Source organism: Leucoraja erinacea, chromosome 8 (genome assembly GCF_028641065.1).
Source record: "Leucoraja erinacea ecotype New England chromosome 8, Leri_hhj_1, whole genome shotgun sequence".
Taxonomy (NCBI): Eukaryota; Metazoa; Chordata; class Chondrichthyes; order Rajiformes; family Rajidae; genus Leucoraja; species Leucoraja erinaceus.
In genome coordinates this window covers 59,045,837-59,069,247 of record NC_073384.1, presented here as the reverse complement: position 1 = coordinate 59,069,247, position 23,411 = coordinate 59,045,837, and the positions used below count along the sequence as shown (strand labels likewise).

Sequence of the window (23,411 nt, the reverse complement as noted above, 5' to 3'; positions counted from 1 at the left end):
ATATGATAACTGAACTACAGCCACATTTCTGTTCTCTGGGGACACATATAGAACAAACTAGTTCAGGACAGACTTCTTTTCCTGAAGGATTTAGTGAAGCAAGTGGCTTTTACATTTTAGTTTAGTTTAGAGATACGACGGCCAACTGAGTCCGCACCAACCAGTGGTCCCCATACACCAGCACTATCGTACATACTAGGGACAATTTTACAACTTATGGAAGCCAATTAACCTACAAACATGTCTTAGGAGTGTGGGAGGAAACCGGAGCACCTGGAGAAAATTTATGCGGTTCATAGACAGATCCCTAAAGTCAATACAAAACTCGGAGAAATAGTAACATTTGTTGACACTGTTATATTTGACAGTTTAAAGTTTTGGGGCGGCATGGTGGCGCTGCGGTAGAGCTGCTCCCTTACAGCACCAGGGACGGACCCGGATTCGATCCTGACTACAGGTGCTTGTCTCGACGGAGTTTGTACGTTTGTACAGGTTTGTAGGTTAATTGGCTTGGTTTAATTGTAAATTGTCCCTAGTGTGTGTAGGATAGTGTTAGTGTGCGGGAATCACTGGTCGGCATGGACTCGGCGGGGCGATGGGCCTGTTTCCACGCTGTATCTCTAAACTAAAACTAAATAAAACAGTACCAATTTTCATGAGTTTCCTCCTGCTAGCAGAGTGGATTGATGCACATGCTCACTACAAAATTAGAGCTAAGCAAGGGGTTTATTTACTAAAACGTTGCAAGAATCTATTTTGCATTATTTTTTCCTGCTCAATGTGATGGCCTGCACTCATTAACAGGTTCATCTGATTATATCCATGGGAATTTTCAACAGTTTGCCCCTTATCTCAGAGCAAATAGCTCATAGCTGACCTTCCGGAAGGGGCTCATTAACACAGAGTCCCAGAGGAAAACTGGAAGCTCTTAATTAGAATGTTCAAGTAAAGATTCCAAGTGCTTGAAGATGGCAGGAGGAAGCTGGATGTAAAACATGGGCTGCTCAAAGGCAAGCTGTAAAATGGTGCTCAATGAGTAATCAAAGAACAAAAAGAGTCGACCGGAACGTACACTCCAGTCATTGTTTTCGAGCAATCAAATGCTTAGCTGGGAAAATGGGATATATCTGAGCGGTAATTCAAATAATTTTGTTTACTATTTGGTCAAAAAGATTTCTCATGGAGAAAAATAGTTCTCTTGTAAATAATAAATTTAATTTAGTTTATTACTGTCATATGTACCAAGATACATTGAAATTCTTTTGTTTACCTGCTATCCTGTCAAACAAAAAGATGCAATCAAGCTGTGCACATTGTACAGATAAAGGATAAAGAGTACAACTTGTAGTGCAAAGATATAACACTGAAGTTTGATGAATTGTAATTCAAGGAAATTCAATGGTCTACAATAAGGTAGATTGGAGGTCAGGACTGCACTCTAGCTGATGAGTGTAGATGAGGGATGGCACGGTGGAGCATCAGTAAAGTTGCTACCTTACGCGCCAGAGAAACGCGTTCAATCCCGACTGCGGCTGGTGTCAGTATGCAGTTAGTACGTTCTCACCATGACAGCATGGGTTTTCTCCGAGATCTTCGGTTTCCTCCCACACGCAAAAGACCTACAGGTTTGGAGGTAAATTGGCTTGGTAAATGTACAAACTGTACCCAGTGTGCATAGAATAGGTTTAATATTTGGGGATCGCTGGTCGGCGCGGACCCGGTGGGCTAAAAGAGACTGTTTATGCTCTGTATCTTTAAACTAAAATAAACTAGGATGGAGTCGATGGAAGGGCCGCAGATTTGTGTGATGGTCTGGGCTAAATTGGAGCCAATTGAATGGTCCACGTGAACAATATATGATAGAAAGGAAAATAACTTAGCTCGCAATACATATTGGTGAAATGGAGAGCGGAGTATTTTACTGTGGTCAGAGGTGGAAGAAGTACTTGTTACAACTAACAATTGACTATCAAAATCCAGTGAATTATGTGCTACTGACAGTTTCCTAATCTCCATCCCAACCTCCCCATCCTATTTCTTTCAGATCCCTCAATCCTTTCTGCTGTGGATGTAAGCATGCACTGCTTACATTCATAACAACCATCAACTCACCACCCACCACCAGCCATCATTGTAGCCTTAACCTTGTGCCCTAGTTCCAGAAGCAATTAAATGACCTGACAATTATGACATTTGGACAGGTGCAGGGATAGGAAAGGTTTAGAGGGATGTGGGCCAAACACGGGCAGGTGGGACAAGTGTAGATGGGGCAACTTGGTCAGTATGAACAAGTTGGGCTGAAGGGTCTGTTTCCGTGTTGTACAACTCTGTGACACTATAGTGAAGCTGGAACTGATGGATAGCAGCTCCATATTGTCATCTCCCAGACTTGGGGGTTAGCCGAGAGATGGAGTATTCCAATAGTGAGCCATTGTGTAGCTGGCCTGCTGCAGGGCAGATGGCATGGGTATAGCAGATGTCAGCCACAGATGAGAACTTCAGTGGGGCCCTCCACTAGAAGCTCTGGGTGAATGGGCATGGCAAGACTGTCGTAAAGCCTGCTTCCAGTATCAGGTAGAATATGGTACCAGTCTTTAATCAGAGGGTGGTGAATCTGTGGAATTCTGTGCCACAGAAGGCTGTGGATGCAAAGTCAGTGGATATTTTTAAGGCAGAGTTAGATAGATTCTTGATTAGTAAGAGTGTCAGAGGTTATGGGGAGAAGGCAGGAGAATGGGGTTAGGAGGGAGAGATAGATCAGCCATGATTGAATGGCGGAGTAGAGCTGATGGGCCGAATGGCCTAATTCTGCTACTATCACACGATCCTATGATCTTATGATCTTATGACCAACCTTATGCCAGAGTCTGTGGAGAGCTTGAAGCCCATACTTTCCAGCATGGGAAACTAGTTACTGCCATGAACTCAGTGCAAACTCAGATAGCCGCACTCTGCTTCCACGACAGGGGTCACTCAACATGTGAATGCAGCAGAAGTTCAGGCTTCTGTCATGCAAGCTCAGCTTGATATGGGGCATGGGTAGTGTTTAGGCTCCAGAATAGCTAAAGCAAGTAGGTGCTAAGAAAATGCACAAGGGTGAACAGTTAAAGTTTCTATACAATATGCAGTGCCCTGACATACAAACTCACTTTGCAAAGTGAATATTTTGGCCGCTTTTGCTTTTGACAGAGCAGATGGTGTGATGATCAGGGAAAGGTGGAGGGAGGATGTGAGACTATTGCGGAAGGGGAATAAATGGTTCACAGATGGTCTGGAGAAAGGGGTTAGCTAACTTGCCTTGAACTATCCTAATCCTCTTCCTTCTCCTCTTCCACATCACCACTCGTACTGTTCCTTGTCAGCAGCGGGGCGGCATGGTGGCATAGCGGTAGAGTTGCTGCCTTACAGCGCCAAAGTTCAATCCTGACCACGGGTGCTTGTCTGTACGGAGGTTATACGTTCTCCCCATGATCTGTGTATGTTTTCTCCGAGATCTTCGGTTTCGTCCCACACTCCAAAGCTTTGTATTAATGTAAAATTGTCCCTGGTGTGTTCAGGATAGTGTTAGTGTGCGGGGATCGCTGGTCAGTGTACACACGGTGGGCCGAATGGCCTGTTTCCATGCTGCATCTCCAAACTAAACAGAGGACATGCCCTTATGGTGATGAGATTTGGCAATATTTAGCAAACAAACCTCTGGTCCTGATGCAACTTCCTGGTGGTTCCAAAGTCCTTCCATTTATGAATGACCGAGGCCACTGTGCTCTTCAGGACCTACAATGCTGCAGAAATTGTTTTATACCCTTCCCCAGATCTGCGTCTTGATACAATCCTGTCTCGGAGGTCTACGGACAATTCCTTCATCTTCATGGCTTGGTTTTTGCTCTGACATGCACTGCCAACTGTAGGACCTTATATAGACAGGTGTGTGCCTTTCCAAATCATGTTAAATTAATTTAATTTGCCACTGGTGGACTCCAATCAAGTTGTAGAAGCATCTCAAGGATAATCAATGGAAACAGGATGAACCGAAGCTCAATTTTGAGTGTCATTGCAAAGGGTCTAAATACTTATGTAAATGTGATATTTCAGTTATTTATTTTTAATTACTTTGCAAACATTTCTAAACACCTGTTTCGCTTCTTCATTCTGGGGTTTTGTGTGTAGATTGATGATAACAATAAATGCATTTAACCTATTTTAAAATAAGCTGTAACGTAACAAAATGTGGAAAGAAAAATGAAGGGGTCTGAATACTTTCTGAATGCACTGTATAGAAGTTCATGATTGAGATTAGCGTTGGACGGTGTTCAAGAGCCTGATAGTTGTTGGGAAGAAGCTATTCTTGAACCTGGTGGTCACAGTTTTCAGATATACCTTCTCCCCGATGGTAGGAGTGAAATGAGTGTGACCAGGGCGATGTGGATCTTTGAGGACATTGGCTGCCATGAGAACCTTCCATCTTCTGCTCACTGCTGGGAAAGAACAAAATTACGTATCGGCATTTGCGAAGAGAGAATCGTGATCTCCCTGCTGTGGGCAGTGGATATAACATTACGAAATGCTTCAAATAACTCTAACTTCACACAGCCACAGCCAATGCAGTACTTTCCTTGCTCTGAAATAATCGTTCCAGTGAACAGCTCTCTGATCTTACGAGAAAGGGGCCACAGTTTAAGGATAAGGGGGAATATTTTAGGACCGAGATGAGAAAAACATTTTTCACACAATCTCTGGAATTCTCTGCCACAGAAGGTAGTTGAGGTCAGTTCATTGGCTATATTTAAGAGGGAGTTAGATGTGGCCCTTGTGGCTAAAGGGATCAGGAGGTATGGAGAGAAGGCAGGTACAGGATACTGAGTTGGGTGATCAGCCATGATCATATTGAATGGCGGTGGCCTACTCCTGCACCTATTTTCTATGTTTCTATGTTTCTATGAAAATCCCTACTGAAGTCTGACATATTGGTCCTTGCTCAGTCAAGGTAGAAGAACTGCTCGTTGGATGGGCATCCTTCGTTCCCTCTTGCTCTCCCCTCTCCAGGTACCTCATCCTGCTCTGTGGGTTCCCCCTCCCTTGCTCACACTCCAAAGGGAACACCTACTGATGTGGTCAATGGTCTGGAAGCAATTGGTTTGTGCAGAAGCCTTGAAGTCAGGACAAACTCCTTCAACACCTGTCACATGACTCCCTGTAGGTTTTACAAACGTTACAATGCTCCAGGAAGCTCCAAAGGTTTGTACAATTACCGCAACAGCCTGTGGAAATCAATCAGCAACTAACCTGGAAGTAAACTTTCAATAACGGTGGTATGGAGAGGTTTGGGGAGGATGGGGGGCGAGGGTTCTTCCTGTTGTTGATCTTGCGTTCAGCTGTGTGAGATTAAGGGAGAAAGTTAGTCAGAAACTTGAGCTCTAAGAGGGCTGAAATCAGTGCAGCGCAACCGCTGACAATACTGTGGACTTCCATCAAGCATTAGATCGGTACATTGTGGATGGCCCGATTGTAATCACGTCCTGTCCTTCCGCTGACTGGTTAGCACGCAACAAAAGCTTTTCACTGTACCTCGGTACACGTGACATTAAACTTAACTCAACTCAACCTCAACTCGCGGCACTGAACCGTTTCCAGACCATCGGGCCATGTGACAGGCCTGGCTTGCCCACTGCGGAACCAGGAAACCCACCTGAAGAGGAAATCCTGGAGAGGGAAGACACCGAGCCCGGCCCTTGCTCACCCCTGGGAATGGAGAACCGGAGAGGAGGGTGGAGGGAGTCGGCGACGGCAGACGCAAGTACAAAGGGCCAGTAAGAAGAACCGGGGTCTTACCTTCCGTGCCCTAAAGGTTGGCTGCAAGAGGCACCCCCGAGCCACAAAGGCTGAACGAACGGTGGCCGGGCGAGGAAAGGGACAGTGGTTCGTGGGACAATCCGGATGTAGGTGACGACTGCAATGGTCTTTATGACCAGCTGCAGGTTGGACTTTGAAAATGGCACCAAACCTGGCATTCTTGTATCTGGTCTCAGTGGGCTATTTCTATACACTTCTATACACTGAGATTGTACTTATGTGTAGTAATAATTTACCGAACTGTATGCAAAGAAAATAATCTCACTATACCTCGGTTCATGTGATAATAAAGAACCGTTGAACCATTGAAGAACTCAAGGGCAGTTGCTGGTTATTGAACATGTTACTATATCAGAATCTGTGGAGGTCTGTGTAGCCAGACAGAGAGGAGGGGAGACAGCATTGTCCATCACACCCAACAGAAGCAGATGAGAGAGACTGTAGGATCTGGGCAGTATGTTGACAGGTGGGGAAGAGGGGCTGCCATCCCCAGCATTGGCCAGACTCATGGTGCTAGCTAAGGTGCAACACTGAGCCCCACCTCACCACTCACTCCACCCCACCCAACAACAGCCATCGTGCATTGCCTTGGTGATTCACTCCACACCAAGTCTGGGCAGCACGGTGGTGTAGCGGTAGAACTACTGCCTTACAGCACCAGAGAACTGAATACAATCCTGACTACGGGTGCTGTCTGTACGGAGTTTGTACGTTCTCCCCGTGACGTGCATGGGTTTTCTCCAAGATCCTCAGTTTCCTCACACACTCCAAAGGTGTACAGGTTTGTAGGATAATTGGCTTGATATAAACATAAATTGTCCCTAGAGCGTATAGAATGGTGTTAATGTGGGGATGCAGATTGTGGGCCGAAAGGCCTGTTTCTGTACTGTATTTCTAAACTAAACTAAAAGTCATGTGGAATGAGATTGCTTTTATCATTTAGTATTGCAAAAGGGTACAGAAGAGGTGTACTGCAATGATACCTGGATTGGAGTGTATTCAGGTCAGTGGGGGCGCTGCAAGCCGGCGCCCTGTCAGCAGCGTGTCCGTTTTTTTCCAATTTATTTTGTTTTTTTAGTATGTTTTGAAGTATGTTTTTAATGGTTCTTTGTGCGTTTTGTGTGGGGGGTGGTGTGGGAGGGTGAGGGGGAAACCGCTTTGGTCGCCTCCTCCATGGAGAGGCGACTTTTTCCAGGTCGCCTCCCCCGTGGCCTAACGACGAGGATCGGCACGGCCTTTCCCGGAGACGCGCCCTGGGCTTTGGCGGCGGGCGCAGCGTGGACTCTCGTCGTGGAGCGGGTGAGCCCTCGCTGGGGCTCGCCGGAGGGGAGCGCTCCGTTTCGCTGGCCCGAGACAGCCGGCAGCCTGAAGCCGTGGTCTGCAGAGCTCCAGCTGGCGCGGCGTCTGCAGCCCGGGATCCCTCGTGGAGGACCCGGGGGAAGAAGGAGCTTCCACTGCCGGCCCACGGCCAACTTCAACCGCGGACCCGGCGTGAACTTGCCATCACCCCTGGAGGGGAGCTTCGACAGCCGGCCCTACGGTCTACGGTGCTTCTGTCTGCGGCGCGGCGGGGACTTTAAATCTTTGGCCGCCGGCCTGCGGCCTACACCATCCTGAAGCCGCGGTCTCCGGTGGGGAAGAGCCAACTATGGACTGACTCTGGTCCCGACCACGGGGGTAAATGGAGGAGGACTGACCAATTTTTGTGCCTTCCACCACAGTGATGAATGCTGTGGTGGATGTTTGTGTTAAATTTGTATTGTGTATTGTGTGTTCTTTCTCACTGTATCGCTACTGACATATTCATTTCACTTGCACTTTATGTGCAATGTGACCAATAAACCCGTATTGTATGGTATTGTATTGTATTGTACAAGGGGAATTGGATTTTTTCCCTGAAGCACTAAAAGCTGAGGGAAGACATAGATAGGATTAACAGTGAGAACCTTTTACCAGGTTGAAAATATCAAAGACTAGAGGGCACAGCTTTGAGAAGATAGGGGCAAAGTTTAACAGTGATGTGCAGGGTGAGGTTTTTTTACAAAGAGTAGTGGGTGCCAGGAATGTGCTGCCAGGGGTGGTGGTAGAGGCAGATATGGTAATAGTGTTTAAGAGGCTTTTATAGAGACACATGGATCTGCATGGAATAGAGGGATAGGGATCATGTGATGTCGGATGAGACTAGTTTATCTTACAGTCATGTTCAGCACAGACATTGTGGGCTGAAGGGTCTGATCCTGTGTAGTACTGTTCTATATATTTTAATGACTGATTTTGCACTAATAATCTCTTTTCAGGGAATGCATATTGAGCATAAAATGAGGTACCAGTGCACTCTACTTGCCTGCACTTGCTTTAATAGTGTAGCTGCAAGAACGCTAAAAAATCATAAAAATCCAACAACATTAATTAAATGTTGTAATATTGGGGCAGCCTGCCCAACAGTATTCTGCAAATAAGAATAAAATTAACTGCAGATGCTGGAAATCTGAAATAACAACAGTAGGTAGGTCAGGTAGCATCTGTGGAGAGAGAAACAGAGCTAATGTTTCAGGCTGAAAGCCCTTTGGCAGAACTGGGGACAAGAGACAACATTTGTTCTTCCTCTTTCCCAATTCTGACAAAGGGCTCAACCAATCATCAACATGAAGCCATGATTTATTTACAATTTTTCTGTTTAATGTTTTACAATTTAAATTTTATAACCTTGGGGCGTGATTTTTAACCCATTGGAACAACTAAAGCATAGTCCATACAGCACGTTGGCACAACGGTAGGGTTGCTGCCTTACAGCACCAGAGACCCAGGTTCGATCCTGACTACGGTGCTGTCTGTACGGAGTTTGTACGTTTGTCCTGTGACCACGTGGGTTTTCCCTGGGTGCTCCGGTTTCCTCCCACACTCTAAAGAAGTACAGGTTTGTAGGTTAACTGGCATCAGTAAAAAAGTTAACTTGTCCCTAATGTGTAGTGTGTGCTAGTGTCACAGAGATCACTGGTGGGTGTGGACTCGATTGGCTGAACGTTCTGTTTCCGCTCTGTATCTCTAAACTATTTTTTTAAATGAGCTTACACTTGTCTGTAGGAAGACCCAATAAAAAAGACCCTGTTGAACCCATCATCATATTTTGGGATACACCAAGATCACATAGATAAACCTCTTCTTTGCAAACCATGGTACAAATTAGCAGGTCCTTTGATAAAATGTCACAGGTCCATTGGTTTAAGTTCACACAGCCAATGGTATAAATTCACAATTCCAGGCAACATCCTGTACTTCACCCACTTGGCTCTTTTTCATGTTTATAACTAAACACTAAGGCATATGTTCTTACTTCTCTAATGTTTTCTAAATTTTAAAATCATTTTCTACATGTTCTTTTGTTCCTCACTGTTTCATTAGGCAGTGTTAGCCAAGGCAGAACCAGAGCAGGACTCATTCACTACGAGCTTCCACCAAAACATAAATTGGCCAACAACTCCTGGAGGAAGTTGATGGTTGTTTGGCCTTAGATGCATGCAAATGGAGAGCCGCTGGCAATGACAGATGCGAGGAGTGGACAGTGGGAGAGCCTTCAAGGTCGGCTGCAGGAGGCATCTCCCGGGACACAGTGACGATCGACAGAGGAGAGGGACATCGGGACATGGGTCTGCAGCAGCCTGAGGCTTACCAGGATCGGGGGTGCTCCAGTACTTCCAACACTTGGACCGGACTTTGGACCTTATAAACGGCTTCAAGACATGGCGACTCTGCATTTGTGGTTGTGCAAAAGAATGTCACTGTGTTGTGCATACATGACAATAAAGAACCGTTGAACCATGGAACTATTGAAGAAAAAAAAGGCAGGACTAGTGGACTGAGGGGAAAGAAAATACTGTAAGACTTTGAAACACAAAACTAGCAGGCGGAAGGGGCATAATCCATTACATTTAGAATGGTCTTTTCCTGTGGGACCCATTTATGGTATACAATGCTGTCCCCTTGTGTTGGGTAGCTTCTTTCATTTCAGTATAATAACTGAACACTGCAGTTATTTTTTTTCCATCTGACTAAATTGAATTTTGGGCGAGGGATTAGTAGGTGTTTGGAGCAGAGGTTTAGTTGATCGTGGTTACAAAGGACTCAGGATTATTCGAGGGGGTTTCGTCGCAGTTTTTGACTGCGAGGGCATCGTAATTGAGCCCAATTTTACCCCCGCTGGCATTGATGTGGTTTTTCCAATATGGATGCACAACAACATCTCTCATTCGTTCGTGTGTCAGACGCTGTATAGCTCGCTGTTGGCTTCTGTCGTGGTACAACATGTTGACAGAATTGGTCACCCGATGCGTCACAGAGAGCAACGTGTCGTGGTTTCCGGGGATCGCCACGAGGAGGCTACTGTCATGATCCTCAAACAACATCTCTGCTTTACTGTTTGTCAGCTGAGGGATTGGACCCAATATATCCCAAGTAGCTGACCCAGAAGTTCAATCTAGTGTTAATTCAATGCCACGGGACTGCATATCAAGAGAGCCCTCACTATAAGTAATAACATGTGTGGGCTAAGTAAATGTCAAGTGCCTGGTTCATAAAATTAAATGTTACTGAAATACTGAAGCAGATTGAAAATTAGAATATAACATGTTATTATTCTTTCAAATTTGTTTGTGGTTGTAAATCTTTAATAAAAGTTAGTCCCAAAGTCAGACTTCAAATTGAGAAACTAGTAATGATTCTACAATAATTCCAGCTCGCCTCCATCGCACAAACCAACCTCCCTTCCATTGACTCCATTTATACATCACTCTGCCTCAGCAAGGCCAGCAGCATAATCAAGGATGAGTTGCACCCTGGCCATTCCCTCTTCTCCCTTCTCCCATCGGGCAAAAGGTATCGAAATGTGAAAACGCACACCTCCGGATTCAGGGCAGTTTATTTCCAGCTGCTTTCAGGCAACAGAACCTTCCTCCCCCAATCAGAGAGCAGTGCCGAACCACTATCTACCTCATTGGTGACCCTCGGATAGTCCTTGATCAGACTTTACTGGCTTTACCGTGCACTAAAAAATGGTATTCCATTATCATGCAACTGTGCACTATGAATGGCTCGATTGTAATCATGTATTATCTTTACGCAGACTGGTTAGCACACAACAAAAGCTTTTCACCGTACCTCGGTACACGTGACAATAAACTAAACTGAACAACTGAACTGAACAAGACGAATGGAATTGGGGTGGCGAATTGTCCACAGAGGCTCTGAAGACACTGGAACTGGGTGTCCGTAGTTGAAGGGTTAATCACGTCAGTCTCTAAGCTAACTGCCTACATTGCAGCTGTTGCTGGATCTTGTTTCAAAATCACCTGCAATGACTGTGAATACAGGAAGAGACTGTCAGGGAAAACCAGGATAATTACCTCTAGTCATCCGCACTTCTTCTCTCCTGCCTAATTGAAGTTTAATTAGTGTCAGCAGAGTATTTTCTTACACTTTTAAATAAATCTGTCTCATTCGAACCGCAGACCCACTCATCTGAGCATTTGGATGCGTTAAGTCTGACCCCTTTATAATCCTCAGTACAGTTTCATTAAGGGTGCTTTTCTTTTTATACAAGTTTTCCAGGAAGCATTCACCATGTCAGATAAAGCTCCAGTTTAATTTTGTGACCTGAAAGCAGCTAACTGTTAGGTTTGTGCTGACGCGAGGGCAGATTGTTCCACTGGGAGACACTAAATTGAAATTAAGGCTGTTGCTGATGACCTACAGGATGTGTCTGCGAATGTAGCAATATTGGAATGGTGAAAAAGCCTGTTCGTGTCTATTCATACTGGGTGAATGGCCAGTAATGTTCTTTACCCCGTGGGGATGGTGGTTGCATTACAAATGAGGAACGAAGGCAGGAAGAAAGGGATGGATGTGACATAACTTTATTTCGATGCACTACGGGTTCCCTCCTCCCTGTGGCCTGATCGTATGCTCCTCTGAGCCCTGTTAGGAAGGAACAGACTGAACCTCTGGTTAAGGGTCTTCAGGTTAAAGATCTGACCAAATGTCCTCAACATGCCACCTTTACAGCTGTCTGAGAAGCAATAAGAGAGCTGCCTGCCTCAAATTCCTCACTCACTTAAAAAAAAATCAAATAGCTAAGAAAATTAAAAGCATTCATAACCAATCTGACAAGCCTACAGCAGCTTGTTGAATTATCCTGTAATTAATTTTATAACATCATGGACTTTATTACCCTCATAAAAATCATAAAACTACCTTGCAAGGTATTGGATTTCACAAACATTTGAGAAGGTCTTAAATAACCTTTGCACAAATGTCAGATTAATGGTTTACAATGCGAACATACTTTTCTTTCAGCTGAAGTGTTTTAATCTTTGTTTTGGTCTGCCAAGTGCGCAAAATGAAACTCAAATCAACTCCAGGACAATATATGTTACACAATTCTGTAAAATGATATACGAATTAAGGTTTTACAATAGATCGCCTTTAAATTTTACGTTTAGAATCAGATTTGAATGCACATTCTAGAGGAATGATATTTCTTTAAACATCACATCAGATTTAAACAAAATTAAATGTGCAGACTTTGTAATTCAAGCAGACAAGAAGAAGTTCCATAGTTATTATTTTTTTTGTGATTAAACAAAGAGTGGAGTAATTTAAAGCGGGTCATGAAATGAAAGAGACTTGTAATTCAATTCGTTTCAGACAAAAAGAAGGTAGACACAAAGAGCTGGAGTAATTCAGCGGGTCAGACAGCATCTCTGGAGAAATGAAATAGATGGCGTTTAGGTTGAGACCCTTCTTCAGTCTGAAGAAGGATCTCGACCAGAAACGTCACCTTTTCCTTTTCTCCAGAGATGCTGTCTGTCCCACTGAGTTACTCCAGCTCTTTGTGTCTACCTTCGTTTTAAACCAGCATCTGCAGTTCCTTACTACACAAAAAGAAGGAATGGAACAGAGCAGTATTTAAGATAACAATCTAACATTTTCTATTGTGTTGTGAATGTAATCACAATTGCTGGTTTTGACCAACTTTGGGATGTCCAACCAAAGACAAGTTAATTAATATTTATAGTGAAGCAATCATGCCCATCAGACTCTTGTCATTTTAACACCTGATTATGCCAATGGTGCCTTATGCTGGAGGTGAAGTAAAAGCTGGTGTCAAGTGTACACAGGTCCACACAAGACCATTCCTCATGGCCTACATCTTCAAAACCTTGCATGGGGCTTTGCAAATGTATTGGTTCCAGTCTCTTTAATTTTTCCAAGCTCATTTTTGCTAATGCAAATTTCATGCCGCACTTTATTCATCTTTGACCTGTGGCTGTCCACGCATTCAGCATTTCTCACTGAAGGCAGGCGCTAAACACTTCTTTAATTTCTTTGCCATTTCCTACTCCCAATACAATTTCATATGTCTCAGCCTGTAAAGGGCGTGCATTCATTTGTTACATTGAAAAGATTTTTGGACAGATATGAGCCAAATGCACGCAAATGGGAACAGCCCAGAATTCCACTTTTGTTGACTTGACAAGTTGGGTCAAAGAATCAGTTTCCATGCGCTGTAGCTCTATGACTATGATCCTAATGTCTGTATTTATGTTCATAGAGTCACAGAGACAGACACCTCAGCCCACTACATCCAGGCCTGCCTTTGCCCATCTACACTATAATTCCATTGTTATACATTATACACCTCTATAAGGTCACTCTCAACAAAGATATCCTATCCAATCTCCAAAACTAAAGTTCTCATAACCACGCAACATCCTGGTGAATCTCCACTGTACTCTCTCCAGTAATATACAGCATTCTTCCCATTATTTAACAACTAGAAATGCATGCAATGATCCTACACATGCAGTAATACTCCAATTGTAATCTAACCAATATTTTGTAAAGATGCAACATAACATTCTGACTTTTATATGTCTATTCCTCGGACTATGCTTGAATGTAGACAATTATTTCAACTGCCTTATTCACCATCCTATCTAACTTTAGTTTAGTTTAGAGATACAGCACGGAAACAGGCCCTTCGGCCCACCGAGTCTGCACAGGCCAGCGATCCCCGCACATTAACGCTATCCTACACACACTAGGAACAATTTACATTCATACCAAGCCAATTAATCTACAAACCTGTACATCTTTAGAGTGTGGGAGGAATTTAATATAGTCCTCGACTCGACACTGCAACTAGTAATTTGGCTTGCTCAGTCCACCTTAAATTAAAGTCGGCCTTTGCATATTTCATCCGGACATAACAGGAGACCATTTGCCAATCAGGTCTACGTGCATTTACAGAGCAATCCCATTCCATGTCACCTCTCCCCCATTTTCTACCCTCAACTGCACCTGGGCCAATTTACCATGGACAACTAATTTACCAACCCAAATACATTTGGGAAATGGGAGGAAACTGCTCATGTCAGAGAACATGCAAACGCCACACAGACTGCACTAGAGGTCGGGATTGAGCCCAGGTTGCAGGAGTTGTGAAGAAGTTGCACCACTGTGCCACCTTATTACATGAACCTCTAATTCGCTGATTTATGTTATCCCTTACCTAACCAATTCCCACAAATCTCTCCTGCCGCTTGCTGTCTCTTAGCTCCACACAAACTGATTCTACTTCTTAGTTTTCTAGGCTAAGACTCATTCTCTCAACAGACTTTTAAAACCAATGTATCTTAAAACTGTATCTTCACCACTGGTTATTTAATTCATTAGGATATTGACCCCACCTACTGATCCATATAAAGTCCATTGCAAAAGAACAATTTCCTCTTTGGCCATTATTGGTGCAAGTGCTCCATTTCTCACCTACCTCTGTTTGAGCAATTGTATACAGTATACTCTGATCTCATTTAGTTCTTTGGCAAAATGGACACAAAATGCTTGAGTAACTCAGCAAGTCAGGCGGCATCTCTCTTCCAGCTTCCCATCCACTCCCCCCCCCCCTCCCCTCCCCTCCCCATCTCTACCCTCACTCCCCTCCAACCACATCACAATCAGTCTGAAGAAGGGTCCTGACCCGAAGCATCTCCTATCCATTCTCCAGAGATGCTGCCTGACCCATTTAGTTACTCCAGCACTTGATGTATTTTTTTGACAAACCGGCATCTGCAGTTCCTTACATCTACATTTTATTACTCCAGAAATTTGCACATGGCGCAAATAGTAATTTGGAGAATATTACCTTTGTGTTTTTTGCTTTTTAATTTGAAACTACTTAATGACTCCTACTTTTCAAACGCAATCTCTATCTCTGTCTGTGATGTGGGTTTCCATAAAATGGTCTTCCCCTTCCTGTTCCAAGTTCTTCTCCAACTATGAGGCGATGAAATTAACCTTTGCACCAGCAGGCAACCCAATCTTTACATCTCCTGCCTTTGCATGTTCTGTGTCAATCACACATCCAGCCTGAGTCACTGGCTCCACCAAAAAAAAAAAATCTTATAGAAACATATAAAATGACTAAAGGATTGGACAGGTTAGATGCAGGAACAATGTTCTCGATGTTGGGGGAGTCCAGAACTAGGGGTCAGAGTTTAAGAATAAGGGGTAGGCCATTTACGACTGAGATGAGGAAAAACGCTTTCACCCAGAGAGTTGTGAATCTGTGGAATTTTCTGCCACAGAAGGCAGTGGAGGCCAATTCATTGGATGTTTTCAGGAGAGAATTAGATTTAGCACTTATGGCTATAGGAATTAAGGGATATGGGGAAAAAAAAAGCAGGAACGGGGTACTGATTTTAGATGATCAGCCATGATCACATTGAATGGCGGTGCTGGCTCGAAGGGCCAAATGGCCTACAGAACCTATTTTTCATATTTTTATGTTCCTCATACCCATGCACTGCATTTACAACATCTAATCTGCCCTGCCGTGTCCATCTAAATTGAAGTAATACTTAAAACCTAAATTATATATTCATTTTTTAAAATATAAAGCCTCACCATTGCACTTATCCCAATTTCTGATGCATCAAAGACAATATTGTATATATACTGTGCTTAAAAATGTTGACTTTCAAATGCTGCACTTAACCACTGAATTAATATCTATAAAATCAGAACATTTTGTCAATTCACCTTTGCAGTGCAGTTACAAAGGTCACATATTGCAAGGACTATCTTTACACAAAGCTATTTGAGTTCCAGATACCTGATCCTGGCAGGCAATCCCAATGGACCATTTATATTTACTGCATGCAATACCTAATCCTTGTATAACACCAAATAAAGGATTCTAATCTGTAAAATAAAATGCTTTATCGTCATGCTCTCTTTTAATCATAGTCATCCAATTTGATTGGTATTATGCAAGCCTAATAATTATTTTGCACAATGTTTTGGTCAGCAGGCACTGGTCCTTTTTAGTTTGAATTATTGAATAAGTTCTTTACCAGAGAACAGCGAGAATCTGCAGGAAGGAACTGCAGTTGCAGAACTATTCGCAGATAGACACAAAATGTTGGAGCAACTTAGCGGGACAGACAGCATCTCTTGAGAGAAGGAATCGATGACGTTTTGGGCTGAGATCCTTCTTTGGTCTCCCACAAAGTCACCCATTCCTTCTCTCCAAAGATGCTGCCTGCCCCTCTGAGTTACTTCAGCATTTTGTGACCAGCTAGAATCAGGAACTCACTGTTACATGGAGTAGTTGCTCTAACCTTGAATGACGCCTTCAAGCATCAGATTGAACTTAGACTGCAGAATATAGAAAAGTACAGAACAGGAACAGGCCATTCGGCCCATAATGTCCGTGCTGATCATGACGCCGCGCTAAATTAACATCATCTGCCTGCACATGATTCATACCCCTCCTTTCCCTGCATATTCATGTGCCTATCTATAAGCCTTTAAAACACCACCATAGTATCAGCCTCCTCCAAAACCTTGGGAGCACAATCAAGGCACCCATCACTGTGTAAAAACCTTGCCCGACATATCTTCTTTAAACTTTGCCCATGACCCGACCGTGGTTGGCAGTCGATGAGAGCGTGGGGGAACCGCCGTGAGGGGAAGGAACAATCGAGGACCCGGCGTGAGGAGACCACCATGAGGGAGGGAGAAGAACAATGGACCTGGCGTGGGGGAACCACTGTAGGGAGGAGAACGAACGGAGGAGCCGGCGTGTTTTGTAACTTTGTCAGTGCTGTCGGTGGTTGCATTTGTGTACACTGGGTATGCAAGCAAAGAATTTCACTGTGACAATAAAATATTTCATTCCTTTCCATTCCATAACCTGGATAAATAGATTAATATGAAATTAACGGCATCTAGCAGAATTAGAGGGGGCTCATTAAGAATAATAATACCACCTTTGACTGGTTTGGTTGTTTTACCTGTTGGTCTATTAATTCTACCTTATTCCACATGACGTTCTAACTCAGATATTTTACAAATGTCACAGTGAGCTACTTTTTCCATGTTTTGAATTTTGTAATCATTGGGATAATTTTTAAAAGTTAATGTAAAGGAGAACTGAAAACCTACCCATTTCTTTCATATGTAGAGGAATATTATCAATCTAATACTTGATACCAATCTGGGTGAAATTTCTTTCTTTATGATGATTAAATTAATTTAAAGTAAGGCAAATGATTTAATCACCTAAATTACCGACTTCCAATGTCAAATGTGCATACATCACGGCACATGGGGTAATTTTACAATCTGAATTCCAGCATCAAGCATCACTGATCAAAGAATACCATTAAATGGACCATAATGCGGTACAACAAAAAAGAAATATATATACACTCTATCAATGTGACATTTTTGGCACACAGGCCAACCATCCTGTGCAACAAAGAATATAAATAAATAATGCTTTGATTCAAACTGGATTTTTGAACTGGATTTCCATGTCGGGTCCAAAGATGGTAAATCAATGTTTATTTACTTATTTATTTTTAACATGATGTGGGCCCCACTGTTAATAGCAATATTTATTGTCCATCCCTAATTGACCCCCGAGCTACTGACTTTCTCGGCCATTTCAGTGGAAAGTTGAAAGTCTACAATATAGTTATGAATTTGGCATCACTTTTAGGGTGGAAGACAGGCTACTTTCCCTAAAGAACCTACAAACGTTAAACCCCACTCCAAGAGTTTCCCAAATTTGATAAAATGAAGGAGTTTGGATATTCACTCTGTGACCATCAGGATTTTTTCAGGATGCTCTGGTGCATCTCACATCCCGAAGAAACCCAAAATGTGCCATTTAGTAGATTAATTGGCCCCTGTAAAATGCCAGAGTGCTGAGGCGAGCAGTAGTATCTTAGAGGAGTAAATGAGTATTTGGGAGAATTTTTTTTAGAAGGAACTAATGGAGGATGAGTGCAAAATGTGTCTTGATGGTGGTGTGGATCTGTGCCATATGGTAAAGGATAAAGGACATTTATTGTCACATACACCAATTGGTGCAGTGAAATTTGAGTTACCATGCAGCACACAAATAAGAAAAAACACAGCACTATAACATCAAACATAAAAACATCCTCCCCACAGCGGAATCAATGTTTTCCACTGTGAGGGAAGGCAACAAAGTTCAGTCCTCTTCCTATTGTTCACCCGTAGTCGGGGCCTGTTGAGGCCTCCGCAGTCGCCACAAAGGCGGCCCGATGTTTCAGGCCCTCTCGCCGGGATGATCGGATGATTGGAGCTCCGGCATCAGAACGGAAGAACACTCTCAGCGACTTGGATTTTCTGAATCGTCCGAATCGGAATATGACATGGTATCATTATAAAATAATTCACCAAACCACAACGAAGTTAGTGGTAAATGTTATGGTAGAGTCTGTCATTGAAAGAGCAATCAAAGGCACTTATTCATCAATGGTCTGTTCAATAATGGTCTATTGTATTGTATTGTATTGTATTTAGATTCAATTAGGACCACCTGGCTCCAATCCTCATTACAGTTTTAGTCCAAACTTGGAGAAGGTTTGTGTGGATGGCTTGCTCGATTGTAATCATGTGTAGTCTTTCCGCTGACTGGTTAATGCACAACAAGTTTTTTCACTGTACCTCTGTACATATGACAATTAACTAAACTAAACTAAAGTAATTAACTTCCAGAGAAAAGTAAGAGTGACTGGTCTTGACATCAGGGCATATTTTAACTGGATGTGGCATGGGTAAGTTAATCATACCCCTGGCTGTTACAAGTATTCCCTGAGTTCTTGAGTGCCATCTTACAGCAACTGAAACTACTTTTCAATGTGACACCCTCTACATCAATTTGTACATTCACATGGAAGTGTACATTCTGAACAGCTGATTTTCACTGCAGCCACAATGTTTTATTAGTAGCCTTCATGCCTTTTTCTAAAAATAAATATCAGCGAAAACCAGTACAATTAAGCATCAGTCAATTTGCACTAATTAGTTCCAACCAACAAACCACAATTTCAGATTTTTATTAATGAACTGCAAAAGAGAACACAGATGAATTTAAATTTATTTCATAGTTAAGTTTATTTCAGAACCCAAAGCTCAACGTGATCCTGCAAAATTCCAGTCGGCCGGAGACGTCAGGACCAACGGGACACCGACCCCCAGGCCCACCAGGCCCACTGCAAGCACGGAGAACCCAGAGGCCCACAGCCAACAGCAACTCCAGCCCAGCCCCGCTCCAACTCCAGAGGAACACGCTCCACGTAGGGGCAGAAGCTGATGGTGTGCAAGGTACGTCTTGTTCTTGGGGTGGCGGATGAGGGGGCACAGCTCGGGCTGTGGGCGAACTGCCACTTGTCGCCGTAGCGGCCCATCGGGGAGCGGATTCCTCTGGAGTTGGAGCGGGGCTGGGCTGGAGTTGCTGTTGGCTGTGGGTCTCTGGGTTCTCCGTGCTTGCAGTGGGCCTGGTGGGCCTGGGGGTCGTTGTCCCGTTGGTCCTGACGTCTCCGGCCACCCCCCTGGACAGGAGCTGAGACTGGGAACTGTACCGCCCTTGCCCCCTCCCTCTGCAACTGCAAACAACCCCACTCTCCTGCTCACCTAACCCACCCATCCCCCCCCACCCCCCACCTTTCCCTCCCAACTCCAGTCCCGTCCCGACCCCCTGGGAAACTGAAGGGAGCGACTGCCCCAGGGTGACTGGCACTGACCTGCTGGCATCGTCGACGTGAAGACAGTGCAAAGCCCGCGCCAGTGCAATGGGCGGGGAGCTGGAGATGGGAGGGAAGGGGTCACACACATGGCCGAGAAGCAGAGGGGTGTAGGTGGGGGGTGGTGACAGATAGGGCCAACAATGAGTGGAGAAAGACAGAAACACCAACGTGCAAAGGAGACCTACAACAATTCATGATCTCTCTCGCGTTATGGCAGGTGATTGTCACCTGCCCGCTGTTCCTGACGCTAAAGCCTTGGGATTGTTGCCCTTCGTGTTGGCGTGGAGGGGGAGGTGGGTATTGTGCCGTTTGATCGCCCCCTACTATCCCAGGGACAGGGAGACATAGCGGCTTTTGAGACTGGTGGGCAATCACTTCCAAAGTTCTGCCCACACAGTCAGTACACCTCTCCTACACTTGTCTCCCGCACTAAGATCACCCCGCAGAGAATGATCCCAGCCTAACCCAAGAGCCATGTCACCCCAGACAGATTAATGACGCCTCCCCCCCCCCTCCCCCCCCCCCCCCCCCGACCTCTCTCCATCTCAACTCACGCCTGGGCACCAAAGCAACTCAGGAGGCGAACCCTGAGCTCCGCCTCACAACAATCTGATGTGTACATCCGTCCACATTCGAAGATTTAATCTCCCGTCTCCCCGCAGTGTGTAGACATGGCAGTAAATTCAATTAAAACATATCAAACCTGTGTGTTTCAAACAAATCATAAGTATAACTGCTCTGGCATTGGATGGTGCGCATTTTCCCTTTGTAGGTCACATCAATAGATGCGGCCGCTCTGAATTTATCTTTAAAACAAAGCCACAGGATGGAGAGGTCTTCTTTAACACTGTTGCTTATTAAAACATAACACTGTTGCTTATTAAAACAAACCTTCAATCAGGATTGGCTCAAGAGTAACTCGGGAGACGAACTTGGAACATCGCAGAAATGACAAGTAAACGGCAAACTTGTCATACCCGTGGGAACTCGGTTAAACTCTTGATCATACACTTGCAATCTCGTACACAACCACGAGTCTTTCACTCGGGGTACCTCTTGTCTCAACTCGCAACGTGAGAACCAGCCTTTACCACTGTCTCCAACTCCACAATGCACTTGTACATCAGTATTGCAAAGCTTAAACCACCCTGATCTGGAATGACCATTTCAGAGCCCTTGCCTCCTGATCCAACCAATAGCCAAACTAAATCTAACACCTTCTCTCTGTCTGAGAGAAATTCTTTCCTCAAACCCCCCAACTCCCAGACCCAGCACATCCAGACAGCACATTTTCCATTACACACATAGGTGAAAGTACAATGATAATTCAGTGGCATGAAAGGCCTTGGGCATGACTTAATTGTGCAGCTGCATAACCCAACTGGCCATTGCCACGCAGCGAAAAGGCCAAATGGCACAGATATAATGGTGCATAATAATTTCTAGGTCATGCTTTTAACAACAACTTGCAGCACCTTTAATGTTGAAAGAAAACTCTCCCCAAGGGCTTCACGGATGCATAAAGTTAAAATAGATAAAGATACAGAAGAAATGTCAGAAGGGATAGCTATAGGCTTGGTCAAAAGATGCATTTTAAGGAAAGACCATGAGGAAAGGCATAAAAAAGTGGAATGTTTAAGGCAATTTCAGAGAGCAGTGAGGGTCTAGCTGCCCGTGTACAGGGGGGGTGGGGAGGTGCGGGATCTTTCTTAAACATTTTGTCTCATCCGCAGTTCTTTCTTAAACATGATGCATGAGGAAAGTCAATTCTTCATGATTACCAATATGTAATATTTTAAATTTTAAAAGTTTCAATTTTGTTACATTAAATATAACTTCCATAATGTATACACATTTAAGGCGAGTGCACTGAGAGTTTCTCTCTTGAAAGTGAGGTTTGGTATTTTGAATGTGTAGGATGTGTAGGATGGAAACTGGTTTATAACACAGTGTAGGCTGGTTTATGTGTAGGATGGAACTGCAGGTGCTGGTTTATAACACAGAATGCTGGAGTAGCTCAACGGGTCAGGCAGCATCTCTGGAGAGAAGCAATAGATGACGTTCCAGGTCAGACTGAAGAAGGGTTCCAACCCGGAACCTCACCTATCCCTTTTCTCCACAGATCCTGCCTGATCCACTGAATTACTCCAGTATTTTGTGTCTATCTTGGGTATTTTGAAATTTGCCACTTTTGTTATGAGTTGACTCGAGTCAGGGGGCAGCGGGTGGTGGGTGCCCCAGGAGGCTGCAGCCGTGGAGAGGTCAGGCGGTGGGTCCCTGTGGCCGGACTCAAGGTGGGAGATCGCGGCCTCATGGGGGAGCCGTCGAGCCGGTCCTAAGACCGAACTCAAAGTCCATGGCTTAAAGCCCCTGTTCCATTTAGGAGACCTAAACAGCAACCTCTGGTGACCTTGCCCGCCACCCAAGGTTTCCATGAGCTCACCGGTGGTTTTGGTCACTCTCCCTAATAGTCGAAAGTGGTTTCCGCGTGGTGGAGGCTTCATCTAGCTTGCTGCTATTTTATCATGATTAAAACCGGCCTCGACTAAATATAGTTTGCTGTTTTAAAAATCGATAATTTTTTTTATCGCATGTCTAGTCGAAGCTGGTTTTCTCAGGGCAAGGTCATCATAGTCAAGGAAGGGGTTTTCAATGTCCCTGCGGTCGCACTGAAGGTCCAGCAGATCATAGCTTCAGGGGAGCCGGTCCCATCTGGGGACTCGATGGTGGTAGCCGGGAGCGGTTGGCAGGTCACGGCCCCTGTGTTCTCGCCACCGTTGATGAGGCCGGGAGGAGAGGGAACCAGGGTTTATGGTTTTGGGTGGGGCAGGCACAGGTCATCAGTCAGCGACAGCCTTGACTGTTTAGGTATTCCTAAGTGGGACAGGGACATTATGGATGTGGCATTGACACATTTTTGGGTAATGCTCCTGTCCCACTTAGGAAACCTGAACGGAAACCTCTGGAGAGATTGCGCCCCACACAAGGTTTCCGTGCGGATCCTGGATCAGTCTGCCTGAATGAATGGCAACCAGAGTAGACTTCCAAGGTTTCGTTCAATGACCTTATTATGAGGTTCCTAGAACTTATGGAAAAGTTATGAATGGCAGAGTAACTTATTACCTTTCTGTGCAAGTTTGCTGATCGGGGGACGATGATACTCTACTGGACTGTTTGTAAGGAAAATAATTTAACTGTGTTAACTATTAACATATGTGAGAATATAAAGCACTATGACTACTGAATGGTGACAGAATGTGCAGCACTCAAAAGATTGGAAGGATCAGAGGACAAATGCAGATAAATGGGACTGGCCTAATATTGCCAAGTCGGTCGGCATGGAAGAGTTGGGTTGGAGAGCTGGTTTCCGTGCTGTACAGTTCGACGACCAAATGATGATCCAATTATTCAATTGCTGGCAGCTATGGGTTCATCACAGGT

General features: G+C 44.3%; 1 long non-coding RNA gene across 1 annotated transcript; it reads right to left on the bottom strand.

The window, feature by feature from the left end:
- Positions 1-1,627: 1,627 nt before the first annotated feature.
- Positions 1,628-21,054, bottom strand: LOC129699757 (uncharacterized). Its single transcript, XR_008723928.1, has 3 exons — positions 20,674-21,054; positions 5,284-5,372; positions 1,628-4,475 (listed from the first exon to the last, which is right to left on the bottom strand). It is a non-coding gene; the product is annotated as an uncharacterized LOC129699757 (long non-coding RNA).
- Between the last annotated feature and the right edge of the window lie 2,357 nt (positions 21,055-23,411).